The sequence below is a fragment of the Marmota flaviventris genome, chromosome 10, assembly GCF_047511675.1.
Source record: "Marmota flaviventris isolate mMarFla1 chromosome 10, mMarFla1.hap1, whole genome shotgun sequence".
Lineage (NCBI taxonomy): Eukaryota > Metazoa > Chordata > Mammalia > Rodentia > Sciuridae > Marmota > Marmota flaviventris.
Window position 1 is genome coordinate 58,234,593 of NC_092507.1, and position 19,787 is coordinate 58,254,379.

The 19,787-nt window shown below is 36.7% G+C and overlaps 1 pseudogene; it reads left to right on the top strand.

Moving 5' to 3' along the window:
• Positions 1 to 19,142: 19,142 nt before the first annotated feature.
• On the top strand, positions 19,143 to 19,413 carry LOC114103741 (SS18-like protein 2 pseudogene; annotated as a pseudogene).
• The last annotated feature ends 374 nt before the right edge of the window (positions 19,414 to 19,787 follow it).

Consider the following 19,787-nt stretch of genomic DNA (forward strand, 5'->3'; position numbering starts at 1 on the left):
GACAGCTGGCTCCATTCCTCAGGGTTGGAGGTGAGATCATGGGGGTGGAAGAGTATGGCAGAAGGAAGGGGGAGAGAGAGAGAGAGAGAGAGAGAGAGAGAGAGAGAGAGAGAGAGAGAGAGAGATTCCACTTGCCAAATACAAAATATATATACCCAAAGGCACGCCTCCAATGACCCACCTCCTCCAGTCACACCCTACCTGTCTTCAGCTACCACTCAGTTAATCTCTATCAAAGGATTAATTCACTGATTGGTTAACCCAATTATTTCATCTCTACACCTTCTTGCATTGCCTTACACATGAGCTTTTGGGGGACACATCATATCCAAACCATAACATCTGGTAACATTCACGGTTTCAGGGATGAAGACGTGAGCATTGATTCAGTCCACTATGCTCATTTTTGTCTTTTTTGTTTTGTTTTGTTTTTTGAATACATAATTTAGCCTCACTACACAAATGTTTTTAATTTTTCCTTACTTTCTTCTTTATCTTTCTAATTCTATTGTGAAATAGATTCAAGCTTTAAGAAGGAGAGTTTTAAGAAGGAGTGATTTGGAACAAATATGGAACCAAAGACCTGGAATTGTTGAGCTAGAATTATATCTGCTTTCCAAAAGCTATGTCTGACACCACAGACATCCTGAAAGCCTCTAAGGTAAACCTTCCTCCTCATGGAATTTTTCTCAGATCTCTTTTATCAACTATGCTGATTTGTGTAGAATATTTTTATTTGCTTCCCTTCTGTTTAGGAGAATGACCAAAATGTAGGTCTCAGGCGGGAGAGGAAGGAGAGGGGAACTCTAATCCTTAGGCTGTTTAATTAGTTCCCTGATGACTGAGAGCTGGCTGTAGATCCCAGACTCATCTGTTGGAAAACTCAATTTACTCCTGTGGGGCCTTATTTTCCTTCAGTCAAAGGCCCCTAGAGTCTCATTTGGTTAGGTCTCATGCTCCTAGAGCAAGATTCCTACTGTCAGCAGCTTTTTCTCTCAGTGTCAGCCTCCTCCAATGACTTTGAGACTCATGCCTCAGCCAGGCTGAACTGTATAGTGAAAGGAGAACACGATACATCTGCATTTGAATCCCAAATTCACCACTTAATATGTGTGTTATCGTACTTAATATGGCACATTAAGGATCTGTCAGCAGAATGCAGATGGTGCTAATATCTTTTGCATGCAGAAGTTGACCAGATTAAATGCAAGCAGAGCATACATATTGCTATCAGTTACCTTCCTTTACATCTTCCTGTCAACTATGAATCTTTTGACCTTTTATCACATCAACGAGAGTGGCAAGCGGTATGTTCAGAAGCAGCCTTGAGAGTGCTGCTCTACTTTGTACAGACCATCCCTAGTAATGCTAAAGATGGAGTGAGAGGACTGTAGCAAAGTGTGTGTGACACCTCCCCAGAGCCATTCACCTCTCCTTTCCTAACAGAGCCTCATTTTGTGCTGACATCAGGTAGTACTGTGACCTTGCAGAGGAGGATGCCTGACTAGTCTAAGCCAGTGTGAGTGTTACTGTCCTCTTTGTCTATAGTTAGTTCAAGGGTGACTGTGTGATTTATTTCTGGGGGATAAGACATAGGGAATAAAAGGAAAGTTTTCTGAGGAAATTTGGGGAAGATTTTTATTTCCTGATTGTTTTAATTGTCTTTAATTCATCTTGTTGGCAAGGGAGTAAGGCTAAGGCAGTCCCTGTCTAGGCATAGAAGGATGGTTACATGACCCCTGCCACTGGACAGATGTGATTGATAGCACTTTATCAGTCATGGATACTTTCAGCCCAAGCGGAGGACAGCACATGCCACAGAAGGGCATATGGGAACTGTTTTTAGAAGAGAATGTGCCGCAGTCTGGCTGCAGCAAAATAACCGGGGGGTGAAGAACAACTTGTGTACACTGATGCAGCAGGAGTGGGAGCCGTTTATTGTAGGACTGGAGGGGTATATATACAATCCACACAGCTTATCTTAATTAACATAAACTAGATACAGCAGTCAACCAATAAGGAATCTCCACACTTAATGGCTCGCTGGCGTTACTTCACAAACCACTCCCTCTGCAAAATGCCAGGCGCCATCTTGACTTGTTTACAGACTCTAACAAGAATGAACAGTCAGGAGCTGTGGGAGGCAGGCTTTGTAGTATGAGGATATGGCTTCTGTGAGAGGATGGGATGGGTTTGTTTGAATAATTCTACAGGTCAGGGAACAGAAACCAGCTTTTCAATGATATTTGGTCATCTTGATAAAGGAAGTCATTTGACTTGTAGACCTTATCTTCCTGTCAGCTATGAATCTTTTGACCTTTTATCACATCAACGAGAGTGGCAAGCGGTATGTTCAGAAGCAGCCTTGAGAGTGCTGCTCTACTTTGTACAGACCATCCCTAGTAATGCTAAAGATGGAGTGAGAGGACTGTAGCAAAGTGTGTGTGACACCTCCCCAGAGCCATTCACCTCTCCTTTCCTAACAGAGATAACAGAGTGATAACAGAGTTGGAAGGACACTTTTATACCTTAGGATGCTTTCTCAGTTTTAGCAGATATCAAGCCAGCACACACTATCTGGCCTTTATTTTAGACTTTACACTATATTAGTAAGAGAGGGAGAAAGAAAGAGACATAGAGAAAGAGAGGGAACAAATACTGGAAAATATTCATAATTCTCTTTGAATATGTTGACCATTATCATGTATTAGTATGTGATTATAGTTAAAAGCATAACTTCACCTTTCAACCATGAAGGGAAATAGTGCAGACAGTCCAAGGATAGTGAAGAAAAAAAGAGAGACCAGCTTAGGTCTCTGATAGCTTCTTTGAAGCTGCTGAACTACCGCTGAAACTTTTTACCACTGGACTTCTGTGTAATGTCACAAACCCCTACTGCTGAGCCACTTCTGGCCCGTTATTCTGCCAAATTGTAGCTGAAACATCCTGGTGTGGAAGGCTCCAGGCTTCCTCTATTGCCAATGGAAGAGCCTCCCACAATTTGATATGCTTGATGTCTTTTCTGGCTGATACAGTCATTTTTGTGTGTTAAGCTATCTTTGTACTATAAAGGAGGTGCTGGAGTGAGGAACGGAGAGATCTACAGAGAAAACACCAATGTGAAGTTATTGAGCTCCATAGCCTGCTGACCTGCCTCATGAGGAGGACCTTTCATTTTACTGTGAAGTAGAATTTCCATAAAATTCAAGCCACTCCTAATCCCTTTCTCAACCTTTAAAGTATAAATTTACCCCCTAGGCCACCTGTGTGACCTGCAGGATGATAGAGTTGCCATGTATCTTCCTTTATCACTTATTTTTCAGTCTATGAAATGTCTACAATCAATATTAAGAATCTGCCTTAGAAATATGACAAAATGAGTAAAAAATCAAATATGGAGCATGTTTTAGAATAGAGTATTTAGAATATCACTTTCTGATTCCTGTCTTCCTTGTACCTATCCTCTTTGCAAAAATAAACAATTAAAAGGGAATGATATTATGTTTTTTCTTTTGGAGAAAAATAGAACAATTTGACTAACATGATGCCACAAAGTGATATAACTTGCTTAAACATTAACTTGAATTGATACTAAGCTTTTAAATGTTTCATACTGTCATTTTGAAAATTGTTTATACTAAAACTTATGTAATAAAGTGTTTAAAGTCATTCTAATAAATTCTCAATAACACCTTAAGAAAATTAACAATATAACAGTGTAAAACATTGGAATACAATTTTCAGAATAATTCTATCTTTTTTTAACTAAAGCAATGAAAATCGTTAGATTTTGGAGACTGAAAAAATTTCATGAATTTACTTAATAGAAAAATGCTTGTACTTTGAAATGATAAAAATATTCAAACTTTGAGAAAAATATATATTTATATATGCTTAAAATTGAGTGTTCTCTGTTGCCTTCAAAGCATTTCACTCACCTGGCAAAACAACCCCTCCCTGAATGTAGAAGATTTCATTTTCCTTTCTATGCATGAAAGAATTCATAGTGTAGAATGGCCTGTGAATGTGAGGAATGTGGGAAAGCTTGCGTTTTCCCAGTCCCTTTGAAAGACACAAAAAAGATTTAGAAAGGTAAAAAACCCTTTGCAAGTAATAAATATTATAAAGGCTTTCGGTATTCCATTTCTCTCCCTGTGTTACTCAGCCTTCCATTGCTGTGTTAGAATACATGAGAAATTCAACATAGGGGAGGAAAGATGATCATGGGTTTCTGTCCATAATTGGGTGGCTCTGTTTGGTTGGTCTGAGGTGACTTACAACATCATGGTGGATGAACAGCGCAGAGCGGCCCACATCATGGCAGCAGGAAAAGGATAAAGAGGGAGAGGAATGGGTTAGCAACAAGATACCTGATAGCTATTTTTGTTTAAGCTCACTATTTTCATGTTGTTCAAGTACAATAGGTAACAATAAATTAGGTAGATGTAAAAAAAGATATTCAACCTTTGATAGTAGGAGTCTCTTAGGCCAAAGAAGAACAACTTTCTCTAATTTTGCTAACTTTTTACCTTCTCAGAGTTCTGAAAAGACCAGACTTTGAGGGATCTCTGAAGGCTACTTGCCACATTGGATGTCTGTGGAAAGCCAGTGGTCATCTCCTCTCGACAATACTTGTGGAGAAAACCTAAGCGTGGTTCTGAGCACCGTGAGTTCCTCTTCCTCACTATGTTTCTAGGTAGCAGGGTACAGTGAATGGGTGCTTCCTCATATGACATGCGAAGGAGCTCTTATGCAATTCTTGGGTAACTGGAACTCTAGTCATGATTTTGAGCTACAGAGTGATTATGATTCCAATAGCTTCATAGCAGGACTTCCTTGGTAAAGGAGAGTTGTTGGAGAGGAGATAAGACCAGAGCCACTGAAGAGGTAGTTGCATGGGCAGAGGGAAGAGAAAGAGAACTGAACTTAGCAGACACATGGCAGATGCAAATATATACAGGAATGTAACACCGAAAGACTCTTTAAGTATATACACCAGAGGAGAGGGAAGTGGGATGGTGAAGGAACTAGAAGAAGCTAGTTATCAATTTGTATTGTTAAATGAATTGGCTCTAAGGTGCTAGCATCTATGATTATAGAACACAGACCTAGAGCATGATCCAGAGTCTTATAGCATCTACTTTGGCTTCTCAAAAAAATATCATATGCTAAGCTTTTCTTTTTTTAGATTTCAGTTTTGATTTTTTTGCTTTTGGTTTTCAGCTCTGTTTCAGACACTTGTGGTGTTGAGATAAATGATGTCCTAATTGTGTATTTCAGTGATGTATATACAATGAATAAAAAGTGAGTGGTATTGCTTTCTGTTGTAAACTCTCAAAGGTCAGGGATCAGGGTGGATTTTCTAGAGCTCATGTTGGGCGTTAAACAAATCTAAAAACGAACACTTTCCCACAGGAAAAATGTGACTGGTGAAGCATCCAACATAATATAAGGGACTGTTACTTTCAGAAAAAACACCTTAAAAAACCCCTATACAGCCTATAAGGAAGCATGTTACAGCCTGAAAAACTAAAATATGAAAAAACATACTGTTCTTTTTTTCTCAAAAAATAGTTATGAATATTGATTACTTATGAATACATTCTACATCACAAAACACATCATAAATAAAAAAATTACTATCTGGATTAGCTAAAGACATTACTATATGAGACACAAGGGAAATATTGAGGGGGGATAAAACTATTTTGTTAAGTCAAAAAGTATATGCACTCCAAATACTAATTTCTGAAGTGGAAAATATTTAATTTTCATTAATTTGTTTTTATATTTCAGTGGTACTGGAATTGAACCAAGGCACTCCATTGAATTATATCCCAGTCCTTTTATTTTTTATTTTGAGGCAGGGACTTGCTAAACTCCCAAGCTGGCCTCCAACTTGCAATCCTTCTCTCTCAGTTTCCTAAGTAACTGAGGTTATGTGCATGTACCACTGTGCCTAGTATAAAGAGACTTAATTTTTTGAAAACACTAATATATTTACATCAGTAATTATAGTTATTATAAAAATGGAAAAGTGTCTTCAGTTTCCTAGTGAAATTCTTGATACTATAAAAAATAAATTCATACAGATTGGTAATTATGCCAGATGACATTTGGAGGTAAATGGGAAGAAAAAGATGCTGCTGCAAAATAGAATATTGACTGTACTTGTAAATTTCAGAGGCATTTACTTTGGCACATCTTTAAGAAGAGATTTGACTAAAGAACATTATATATATAATAATTCTCTAAGCCTCAATTTCTTTACTTGTAAAAACATGCTGTAATTTATACTTACATTCGAGGTCAGCTAGCATTTGTACATAAAAAAACTGCTAGTGTGTGTGGACATGAGTTCAGTGGTAGTCCTTATGTTGCAATTACTGTTTAAAGACCAAGTGTAAGAATTAGAAACATCACTTTGATAATCTTACAGATATTTGTTTTACCTGAATCACTTAAGTCTAAAGAGTTTCTCAAGGATATCAAACATTGCAAAGGAAGAAAATGTTTTAAAAATTAGTTCACTCCAAAGAATTCATGTAAGAGAACATTAGAATGCTACACTTGTCACTTGATTTCAATTATTAATAACAATTCCCATGTTGCTTCAAATATCCATACAAGCATGTAAATCTGAGCAGTTCACCATGATCAGTATTAGATTATTTTATTTGTTAGGGTAAAATGAGACAAATGCCAATGTTTTAAGCTTGACTTAATGCATTTTTTTTCATGGAATTTCATGTGCAAAAGTACAGTTGCCATGTATACAGGAAACAGAGTTAAAGCAAATGAATCATTAGAAACAAGAATGAGGAGGAAAATATTCAGAACATTTTTGCACTTATGGTCTAGCCACATTGAGGTACATTCTCTAAATGGAATAAAGGTCTAATTGCCCAAGGGATTGCTTTTCTGCCTGGGAAAATCTATTGATTGGTTCATAAACTTCTAAGATTTATGTTTCTGATGGAAATGCTTTTTCACAAGGATTAGCTTTCTCTGACACCTATTTAAATTTATTGTATATTCTTATGTTGGTTCATGTCCAGTTACTTACTTAATAGTTTGTGGCTATCAGAATCATACATATGGATGTGCATATTGTAATGAATTTTACTCAGTCCTTAACACCATATATGATTAGGGAAATAAATTAGTGCTGAGGCTTTGTAAACACTGTGAACTATAAATAACAAAAAATCCTTTTTATAAAAATGAAAGCCAATACACCTTAAAAAGGCGATAAATAGAAATGAACAAATTCAGATGATGCAGAGAGTTTAGAGAAACTGTTAAAATAGACCATAGGAGCATTCATTGGCAGTAAATGAGCTACTGTTCAGCAATCCAATATGCACAAGAAATCTCAGTATATTTCTCTAAATGTTTAAAGTTGGAGAATAATTATTTTCAAGTCTCTGAGAATTTTTGATGTGGAATATTGCTTTCTAATCTAGGCAAGATGTTGTGAGATAATTCACAGCAATTCAGAAGAAAACAAGAACTATTTAGGTAGTCAAAGTAGATTTGCTTAAATGAAAGATTAGGAAAATGTTCAGCAAGGAAAAAGTGCTTCTATTGAAATTATCAGTGTAGGGTTGGATTCTTGTATACAACCTGTGATAATAGGTAAACATTATACGTCTAAGTTAGAAAACTGTTTCCCCTTCGAATGAAAGAAATTTATCTTTGTTTATTATTGAAGTTTTATCTCATGTAGATCATTTTACCCTCAATATGTAAAATCTGTGGTATTTTCATTTATGCTCAAAAAGACTTTCCTTTGTATGCATTCCTTTAGAATATTATGTACTTTGGAAATTAGAACATGACCTTTGTTTCACATCTCTTGAGAAATAAAAAGGTTCATAATTGCATGCAAGCAACCCAGAATATACAACAACTTGGATCAACTCTCTTACATCAAGTTGTATAAATAAAAAGAGATTGTGTTTCTTCTAGAAACCAGGAAATAGAAAAAACAGGAAAATTGCTTTATTGTCCAAAGCTGAAATTTGTTATGAGCCCGTGACTGGCAGGGACTGATTTCCAAAAGGGATTGCAAACAGGAGGAAGTTCCTCATTAGCAAAGGTATCCTATGTGTTTGTTTTTTATCACTGAACTTTCATCTGTAGTTTTTCCTTCACTTTCTCCTCCACAGAACTGTCATCTTTGTAAACCACAATGATGATTTGTATACTTTCTTTTCTTTTTTAGGTTTAGAATACTTTTGCTTAGTTCAAGAATCATTCCTGTACTGTTTGATTTTAAATAAGTGTTAAAAGACTTTGGGATTCTCCTGTATTCTTAAAGGTTTAAATCCAGAGACATGAGGTGAGGAACAAATAACATTTCTTTTCTTTTCTTTGGAAAGTAAATCCAGAGATTAATTTTGTTCCTTGGGTGGTGTCTTATTTCCATGACTCTTCATGTTTCTTGTATGTTTGCTGAGCTCTTTCTGCATCTGAAAGAAGCATCTACTTCTCTGTCTTTGTTTCAACATTTTTCCTTCACTCATCAGCCTGACTAGAGCTTCTGAGAGCCTGTCAAACACTTTCTGTTGTTGTGCACATGCCAGTCTTCTTTCTCCCTCATGAGGGAGAAGTGTCCAGATTGTGCATCTTCTCCTCATTTCATAGAGCCATTTGGACTATGATGAACCTCATCTTTTCCCTCTTGTGCAGTAGGCTCAGGTACTGAGAGAATGAGCACAAGGCCCATTTCTCTTCTTTCTTTCTGAAGGAGATGCCCCAGGGTTGTGTACCTTCTCTTAATCCTGCAGACTGAGTGCTGTCCATCTCTTTTCCTTGGGGAGTTCACCAGAATGCCAGGAGAATGGGTGCAAAATTAAAGCAATTCTCCCATTTAAAAAAATCTTTTAATTTAAAGACATCTTTAGTTAAAATTAAGTATACATATATTTTTAGAAAAAAACAGGAGAATAGTATGAGGGTCTTAGAGAAACAAATGCATCAATACACATCTATACATGAACATATTAAGTTGAATTAATATTTTTTTTAAAAATTGACTTCAATTCTTTCTAAATAAGTCACACCGACATTTTGGAGCTTTCTAGGCCTAATTTCTTTGTCTTGATAGTAGTTGAAGATTCTAATATTCACATAACTATTTTTCTCTTGTTAAATTGAATTTTGTTTAGGAATATCTGAGAAATTCTTGCTTGTATACTGAATGATAAGTCAATTATCAGGAAGTTTTGGCCCAGAGGTTGAAATCTCAAGGGTACAGAAAGCAAGTACTAAAGAATTAAATATGAATAACATTATGTCTGAGGCACCTTTTCCTGGAAGGGTGATAGTGCAGAATCTTTGTTATGAAATTAATAAATCTTTGGGTTCTTATAGCTTAAGGGCCAAAATTCATTTTCTATCTGACATGCTCTATTTCTTAAGTGAAAATGTATTATATGCTATCTAAATTTGCACAACTGAAGCTAGCCAATCCCTAAAAAACAAATGCCAAATGTCTTCTTTGATATAAGGAGAGTAACTAAGAACAGAGTAGGGAGGAAGAGCATGAGAAGAAGATTAACATTAAACAGGGATGAGAGGTGGGAGGGAAAGGGAGAGAGAAGGGAAATTGCATGGAATTGGAAGGAGACCCTCATGGTTATACAAAAGTACATACAAGAGGAAGTGAGGGGAAAGGGAAAAAAAAACAAGGGGGAGAAATGAATTACAGTAGATGGGGTAGAGAGAGAAGATGGGAGGGGAGGGGAGGGGAGGGGGGATAGTAGAGGATAGGAAAGGCAGCAGAATACAACAGACACTAGTATGGCAATATGTAAATCAGTGGATGTGTAACCGATGTGATTCTGCAATCTGTTTACGGGGTAAAAATGGGAGTTTATAACCCACTTGAATCAAAGTGTGAAATATGATATGTCAAGAACTATGTAATGTTTTGAACAACCAACAATAAAAATTAAAAAAAAAAAAGAAAAAAAATAAATTTGCACAACCGGATTGACAGGAGTCAAATTAGTTATTTTGCTACTTAGAAGTTCTGAAAATTCAACTTTACTAAGTTTGATTTATAAACCAATATTTATAGAACATATACCATGCAGACAAGTACGGGCATAGATATTGCAGTTAACAAAGCACAAAAAAAATTCCGGCCCTTATGAATTTCTACTGTGAGGAGGGAGAGACAGATAATAATCAATGTAAATAGGTAAAATATAAGGCATGTTAACGTAAAGAAAGGCATGAGTGGAGGTAGCGGTCAGAGTGTTGTGGGGTGCTCGATTGCAGATACATTGGGGGATGGTAAACGTGGCCAAGCTAGCTTGGGTAAGCAGATTTCCCAAAGGTGATATTTGAGTAAAGATCTGAAAAGGGTAATGGAATGAGCCAGGTGACTATTTGAAAGAAGAGCCAAAGAGGAGTGAGAGAAAGGTAGGAGTTCATGTGGTGGGAACATTCTGGCAAGGGAAGCAGGAGGAATAGGGGTGAATGAGAGGAATCAGAGGATCTAGTGGACAGGAACAGTCCATTGGATCACGTGGGGCCTCTAGAAATGACATTGTGAGGAGTTCTGTCTCCACCCAAGAAATCATAGAATTTTCAGCCAAGAAACTACAGGTTGTACCTTTTTAAAAAGATTACTCTGGCTGCAATCTTTAGCTGAAGACTCCTCTTCTAAAGTGCACATTGTTATTACTGTTGGTAGGTTTCAGGGAAGCTGGCAGTGATGAATGGGATAGGGAGGATACAAATTCATCATCTCATGAACCACTATGGATTCTTTTGAGTTCATGGATATGAAAGTTAAGGTTCTGTTTCAGGTCATTGAAGAGTTAATCTGTACTAACTGAAGATATTGTCTCCATAACTCTTATGGGAAAATACCACACCAAGAAAAGGTAACAAGTCTTAGCTTTAAACTTGCCTATAATCTTTTTTTTTTGCACTTTACTAGCTATGCTACCGTGGTCAAATGATCTCACCTGTGGAAACAGAGATAATATTGTCCATCTCATTCTAAGGACATTGTAAGGACACACACACACACACACACATACAAACACGTGCACTCACACATACACAATTTGCATAGTCACTATAGTGATTGACACAAAATAAGAAGGCAGTAGATATTAATATTGGTCCTTCTTTGTTGGTCTTTTGACAATAATCACCTTTATACTATTTGGCTGAGTTAGTAATTCTTGGATTTGTAATTACTAAACCATACAATTTCACTTATTGTTGATTTGGGTTATAAAGACAATTACCCTATGTGGTAGGCCCCTGTGGAAGGACAGCTTAAGCAAAAAAGCAAAAGCTGAGCAAATTTATTCTGAGTCATAAGTAGCATATAATAATAGCATAGTATTATGTTCGTAATAATAATATATAATAATGAGTGCAGGAACCCGAGGTTTGCTTTGGGCAGTGCAGTCAGGTCTTTCTGAGATGGCAACATTGTGCAAAGACTTTCTGGAGTTGAGTGAGGGAGGTGAATACCTAAGGGGAAGAGCAGTCTGGGAAGGGACACAAGTGGAGAGTCCTGAGCAGGGAGCTGGAAAAACAGGAGGGTGTCTGTGTGGCCTGAGTTGAAAGAACAATGTGAGGAGTTGAGGAAATGAAGTCAGGAATAGGTGCATGTGGAGGAGGGAATAATCATGCTGTGTCTCATAACTCATCATAGGGAGATGGGAAGCAAAGGATGGGTTTGGACAGTGACATGATCTGGATTTGTTTGAACAGAGCCACATACGTTTCTGTAACAAAAATGAGTTATAATGGGCATTGAAGGACACAAGCTCAGAGATTCATGTGGAGCTATTGCAGCAATCAAGGCAAGAACTGATGGTGGCCTGAATTATGGTTTGATGACTGGAGAAAAAGAAGAGTGATTTTAATATGAATGTATTTAAGAGAAGAATTGATAGACTATGTTAGTGGATTGGGTTTGCGCTGTTAGAGAAAGAAAGGAATTGACTACAATGACTTGGTAGTTTTATCATCAGGAAAAATGGACTTTGACTAATGAAGAGTGTAGGAAGAGTAGGTTTCAGGTTTAAGAATTCAGTTTTGGAAATATTCAGTCCCACATATTCAAGTGGATATGTCAAGTGGACAGCTGGACAAATAAGACTGGAGGTCAAGAGAGAAGTCTGGTTTGGAGGTATAAATTTGGGAGTCTTTAGGATAACGATGTCATTTGAAGTTATAAGACTAAATGAAACCATAAGGTGCATGAGTAAGTAGAGAAGGTACCTAAGGACTGATCTTCAGGACAGTGAGTGGATGAGCAGGAACCAGCAGAGGAGCCTCAGAGGGATCAGACAGTAACGGAGAAGGAAACCTGGGCAGCATGTCCAGGAAGCTAAGGGAAGGTGGTGTTTCAAGGAGGAAAGGGGAAGCATAGAATCCTTCCACTTTGATTCTTTCTAGAAACCTTTATTTCTAATCTTTATTTCTCTAGCATTCATATGTTGCTTAAAATGTCACAGGAAAAGTTGTATGTGGGAGATATTATATATTCAGTTATGAAAATCCTCTGGGCTTTAGCATATAAGATGCTGGAACATCTTAAGGCAAGGTTAAAAAAATATGTTATATAGAATACTAGTTCCATCTTTTATAGAAAAAAAAGAAAGAATTTCATGTTCAAATAAATTTCATAAAGCCAGGTTTTCTTATTTAGAACTCCTTATAACCTTAATATATTAGCATATTTTATGAATCTCTAAGAAAATATGGTTTGGATAATCTATTATGCATTATCTTTTAAATCTATCTGACAAAGTTCTTTTGATTATAAAGCATATTGAATTATATTTATAATTTATTTGTTTATAAAACATATAATTAATTATCCTGATTACATCTTTGTTTTCTTAAAATGATATCCAGATATAGCTTTCCTTTGGCATTGTAGAGAATCTCGTTCCCGATGTTGGGCTTAAAACATTATGCTCACTGGGCATAATGTAATCCTGTAATCCCAGAGGCTGAGACAGGAAGATCATGAGTTAAAAGCCAGCTTCAGCAAAAGTGAGGCTCTAAGCAACTCAGTGAGATCCTATCTCTAAATAAAATAAAAAATAAGGCTGAGGATGTGGCTCTGTGGTCAAGTGCTCCTGAGTTCAACCCCAGTACCCCCCAAAACAAAAATAAACGAACAAGCAAACAATAACCTTTATGCTCTTAGCTTTAACTGACTAGTAGCTTAAGCATATAAGATAGTTTGCTTCCTTAAAGAGATAATTGCACTTCACTTGGGAAATTGATTTCATCATCGCTCAATGCATTGTTTACATAAACACTCATTAAAAGAATCCTATCAGAGTGCAGACATGAACAGTGCTTCTTGATTTCTCTCTGTGGATCTGTAGTGGTCTACATATTCACTGAACATCTCTAAAACTCATGGAAAAGTGTATAAAATATATCATAAAAATCATGGATGAATTGATAAATAAGTTAATTCTCAAACCAGTGGCTGTGTGAAGATAAACAGATCTCCAAAGTCGACTTGTACCCCAAGAAGATTTGCGATATGGGGTAACTTGTACCTTATTTTACATGCCCTTACAAGGTACTGGGAACAAGAAAAAAACTAGCACAGCTCACAGTGGGGTGTTTCATTAGTCAGTGTTCTTTGGAGAAATGGGACCTACAGGATATGTAGATAGGGATAAAAATAAGATAGATATGAAATATTATTTATACATAATAATATATATTAATTAATAAATTACATTTTATGTCTGCTATGGTATTTGTGTTGTTTAAAGGTCCCTACGGTAAAGGTCTGGTTTCCAGGGTGGTGGTATTGGTGATGCCATGGAACTTTGTGAGGTGGGCCTAGTGGGAGGTCCTTGGGTAACTGAGGGTCTACCCTTGGAAAGCAGGTCCTGTAGCAGGGTTGGTATAAAAGCCTGAGTTTGGCCTCACCCTCTCCTTCTCTGCTCCTGGTTGGAGATGTAATCACTTACTTCCTCACATCCTTGCCACCTGCACCATGAGGTGATGTAGTCAAAAAAGGCAGCTGTTGAGCTTGCACTATGTTGTTTAGCCTTTCATCTTTCAAAACTGTAAACTAAATGAACCTTTTTTTAATCACATAGATGCCTCTGGTGTTTGTAATACCATGAAGCTGACTAATACAATGTCTTTGTCTATCTTGTTTATTTGTTTGTTTATGCTGGGAATATCTGCTCCATTATGTCATTTCAGTTGCTTCTTTTTTTAAAAAATTATTTGTTCTTTTTAGATATACATGAAAGCAGAGTGCATTTTGACATATTATACATACATGGAGTATAACTTATTCTATTTAAGCTCCCATTCTTGAGGTTGGACATGATTTGTAGTTTCACTGATGGTGTATTCACATTTAAACATAGGAAAGTTATGTTCAATTCAATCTACTGTCTTTCCTATTTCACTCCTCTCTCCCCCTTTATTGATTTTTTCCTAATCCACTGAACTTCTATTTTCACCCCACCTCATTGTGTGTTAGCATCTGCGCATCAGATAGAATATTTGGCCCTGAGGGCATGAAGGCAACATTTGTCTGTTGGTTGAATGCACCTAGGTTGGTTCCATAGTTAGCTATTGTGAATTCAGCTGTTATAATCATTGATGTGACTGAATCACTGTAGTATGCAGTCCCTTAGGACTTAAAATCAGGAGGAGTGGGCTAATTGATTCAAAGAGTGATTCCATTTCAAGTTTTCTGAGGAATCCCCATACTGCTTTTTAGAGTGATTGCACCAATTGGCACCTTCCCCCATCCCCGACATCCTCACCAACATTTATTGTTACTTGTATTGTCTTTGTCTATCTATATCCACATAATTTGTCATGAAGAATTGGCTCACATGGTTTTGGAGGATGAAGAATTTTATGGTCTTTCATTTGTCAGCTGGACATTGAGGAGAGACAGTAGGTTGGAAGGCCACTGAACCAGGAGAATTGATGATATAAGTACCAGTTTAAATGCAGGAGAAGATCTATGTTCCAACCTGAAAATGGTCAGACAGAGAGTGAATGTTCCCTACTCCATCTTTTGCTTTCTTTAGACCTTCAATGGATTTGGTGAAGCTCATTCACATTGGTGTGGGCCACCTGCTTTACTCAGCGTATGGATCCAAATGTTGGTATCATCCAGAAACACCTTCACAGACACATTGTAGAATGATGTCTAACCAAATATCTGGGCATCTCATAAACCAGTCAAGATGACATGTAAAATGACCCACCATAGGAGCCTACATGGAAATCATACCTGTATCAAGCTGGGACCCCAAAGGACTTTGCCCTAAATAACATGATGAAATAGAAATAACCAGGTGGTGGCAAAGCTAATCAATGTTCTCAAAATAGTTTTGAACTGAGAAGGAAACAGAACTGCTGAGAAACTTGAACTATGAGTTAGCCCTATGTGAATTTGTAATACTAAATCAAAATACCCTATTTTACTTCTAGAAAACTTCAAGCCAAAAACTAAATTATAAATTTGTAGTGTTCCAGCAGCTTGGCATAAATAAATGCCAATTTGCTTAGAAGGAACTACTCTTATCCCAGCTCTCAAAAAAATCTCACAAATAAATTCCAAAGAAAATGAGCAATTCAAAATAAAGAATAAATAAGCATAAAAGAAAGTGCAGCTAACCCCAAGAAAAAAAATAACAGGCCTTGGGAACAGGGAATAAAGAGACTTCCGATAAGGAAATTATTAGAAAAATACTTAAAATGATTATGTTTTAAAGAAAAAAGCATGAAAATACATAATGCAACCAAAAAATTATAATTACCATAGATACCAAGTAAAATCTCAAGAAATGTTTACATTACACATATTCTCTCTCTTACACACACAATTGAAATTATAAAACTTGTAATTTAACCCAGCATATTAGATACAGATAAAGAATTTGTGAATTACATAGTAGACTTGAACTAGAAAAATGCAGCAGAATGAAACAGAGCTCTGAAAAAAGTCAGTCAAGAGACATAGGAGGGAGTCACTTATTAACATGTAATATTAACACTTTTTCTAGCAGCGAAAACCACACATTTCTGAGGACAGAAGCCCTGGCACTCCTCTGTAGGGTTCTCCTCTTAAGGTGTCCTAAGTCAAGGTGTTGGTCAGGATGCATTCCCATCTGAGACTTGATTTGGGAATGGTCCATTTCCAAATTCACTCAGATGATCTGCATTATTCAGTTCCTTGTGAGTGCAGATTGGGGGCTCAGGTTTCTTGTGAGGTGTTCATTTGAGGCTGCCCTGATTCCTCATATAGTTCCTGGCCACATTGTGGTTACCCAACATGGTAATAGCCTTCCTCTGAAAGAAACAGAGGGAGGGAAGAAGAGAAAGTAGGAGAGAGACAGAGACTGAAGAATCTTATATAACAAAAATATTAGAAGAAAAAAGGGTGTACAAATATGAATGTAATCAATTTTGAAAGGATAGTAAATACATGTTAAGAAAACATGAAAAAAAACCACTAAAACACTTTAGTATGTAACTGTGAAATACATAAATTACACCTGTCCACAATAACACAGATAGAAACAGGATGTTTAAAAAAATGGCAGCAGTATTACATTATTTCTAGTATGCTAATATTTTTTCAACTAAAAAACAAGCAAAATGAGATAACATATTATTTAGAGATATATACGCAAACATTAAAGTATTGAAAAATAAAGCAAAGAAAATGATAATTGAAAAATCTCAGATCCTGTTTACTTCTGGGGAAAGAGGGTAAAGCTCATAGATAAGAGGCTGCATCACTGCACATGTTCTGTTTCTATTCTCAGTGGTGAAGTAATAGGTGTTCATTTACTTTTACACATCACAGCTTAAATTAGACACTTTATGCTTCATGACCAAATATTTTCTTTTATAAACAACAAATATACTTACTTTTAAAAAAATTATTTATTTATTTATTTTTAGTTATCAGTGGGCACGACATCTTTTTTGTTTTTTATTTGTATGTGGTGCTGAGGATCCAACCCAGCGCCCTGCGCATGCCAGGTGAGCTCCCTACTGCTTGAGCCACATCCCTAGCCCCTATACTTACTTTTTATAAAAATATTTTTAATGAAATCAGAGACAGGGATTTCTGCATCTAAATAGGTCTCATCTTCTCTTGCTTAAAGCTTTTTAATTTCAATTCAAACAGTCACCTCATCTCATTAACAATTACCAACTACCAAAATGCCTACGATATAACAAAAAAAGTCAACTAAACTCGAGAAAAGCAAGGGGATGTCTGGCTAAAGAAACACACTGAGTCTGGCGAGAACATTGTACACATGATGGGAAAGGGCAAGTGCCAGGTGACCCAGTGAGTGGTCTAAACTCAGACCAGTCCTCTATGTTCTGAATCCAGCAGCATCCGTAGATAACCTTTAATAGTACACATACCATTTTTTTTCCTACATCATATTTCTTCTTTCCATCTTTAGTGAAGACTTGCCTTTAATTGCACCAGTGACTAACGCTCCTGTTCCAAGAAGAAAGATGACTGAGGCTTCATTTAAAATGTGATTTTGACCTGTAAATGGGTTTGTCATAATAGTACCAAGAAATAAAAATTGGATCCAGCTCCTTATCAGTTATAGGAGCTGCTAGTTTTGACAGGGAAGAAATAAATCACTGCAAGGCCCACATCTTCTAATTATACCAGCACTGAACCAAATAACGTTGTTTTTCATTTTGGATGCACTTGGTTGTCAAGAACTAATCACAGTATACAATATCATGATATGAAATGCCACTAGACTTAAATTATCTGATCTTATTTCAATCATAAAAAAATGAATTTAAGAAAACATGGGCATTTTTTAAAAAAGTAATCTGTCAAGCAAAATACACTCAGAAAAACAATCATTTATATTTTCATAAATTGAACATTAATGGGGACCCAATTCAAGAAACAGAAAATTTAAAACTTCAGATGCCTCCTTACATTCCTACATTTTCCCCCCATAGAATTATTTATTGTAAAAGGATTGGAAAAAATACAGGAAGTCATCAAAAGAAAGGAAAAGAAAATCTTTAGTCCCACCATCCAGAGATAACTACTAATAACACTAGAGTTTAATCTTTTCATCTTTCTTCAGATTTGAAATTTATTTTCTGTCTTGTATAGCTTTTCTAAATCACAGATGCTTGGTGAGGTTTTTCTCCCCTGTTCTATTTCAGTTTCAACATTTCATCTTTAACATTGTGTTAATTGATTTTAATGTTTTAGGGGAATAGGAAAATTAGGAATCCCAATGTCTGTTGACAAGTAATATTGATATGAGTTCTTAGCAACATACTCTGCTCATACATGCCTGAAACTTCTGCTTAGAAAACTGGTTCTTATTTTAGCATTTTCTCTTCTCTTTGAAATGCTAGTATTATTTTGCATTAATACTCAGACAAGTGTTCCCTGATGAGTGGTCTGTAGGTAGCAAAGATGTATCAATCTGAAGGCACCCAGTGAAGAGATGGGTTAAGTGACAGGACAAGAGAGAGAAATGAGTACAGCATCAAGAGCATAGCTGGGGGTGTCAGCAACAACTCCACCTACTTTTCTGTTTTCTCCTAGGACCAGGTTAGAGTATTTTCTTTTTCTTTTTTTTTCCCTCCAGTATCTTTCTTCTCCTTTGGTTGAATTATTCCTCTGTGTCCTGCATCCTATATTCCTTCTGTTCTCCTTCCATCTAGTTTGAATGGTTCTTGGTAAAGCAGTTTGATGGACAGTGAAGAGGAAATTAGTTCAATGTGGGATAGAAACAGATAAAGTATTTTTACACAGACAATACAGATACAAAGATCAGAAATGTTGGTTGTACGCTTTAAAGGAATTACAGTTTGTTATGGGCCAGTGATAATGAGACCTAAAATGTACAATTTATGCAAAGAAGAAACAGAATGACTTGAACTCTATCCAGTGAGCTAATAGACAACAAATCTCTTTGTCACCCATTATTAATTTGACACAAACAATACAAGTTTTCTTATATATGGAAGACTTTTAAACATTATCAGAAATAGATGCAATGTTATAAATGCCATTTTAAAATTTATTTTGTGCCTTCGGCGCAGAGATAGCATCTGTCTGGCCACATGGTGGGCGTCTTTTTCCGAGGTGGGGTGCCGACCCGGGCCCCCAGCGATGTCGGTGGCCTTTGTACCTGACTGGATGAGGGGCAAGACAGAAGTTAATCAAGAGACTATCCAGCAGCTCCTGGAGGAGAATGACCAGCTGATCTGTTGTATCGTGGAGCATCAGAACAAGGGTGGATCGAAGGAGTGTGTCCAGTACCAGCACGTGTTACATAGAAATCTCATTTATTTAGCTACCATCGCAGATGCCAGCCCATCCAGTACTTCAAAAGCAATGGAATGATCTTTCAGTTGTAAGGAATAATTGAATGTAATCCATCTCCTATAAAATGGAGACAGGATCGTTACCAACTCAACTGATTAAAACATGAAACCTCTGGTTCTTTTTAAAATGTGAAAATGTGAAGAAAGCTACTAGTTTAACTATATTCTCAATGTAAATACTTATTTTCATAATTAATCAGATCCCCCAGAAAGTAGACCCCAGGTGTCCTCTTTCCTGAAATGGGAGTGTGTTTGGATAACAAAGACATCATGGGCATCTTCAAGACTACTCTTTAGTTTCAGCCTGAAGAGGAAACTGAGTAGGTGTTGGAGGATCAGCAGGAATTGCTGAGACTGACTGAGCCTTTGCCAAATGATACAGTATCTGTGTGCTCCCA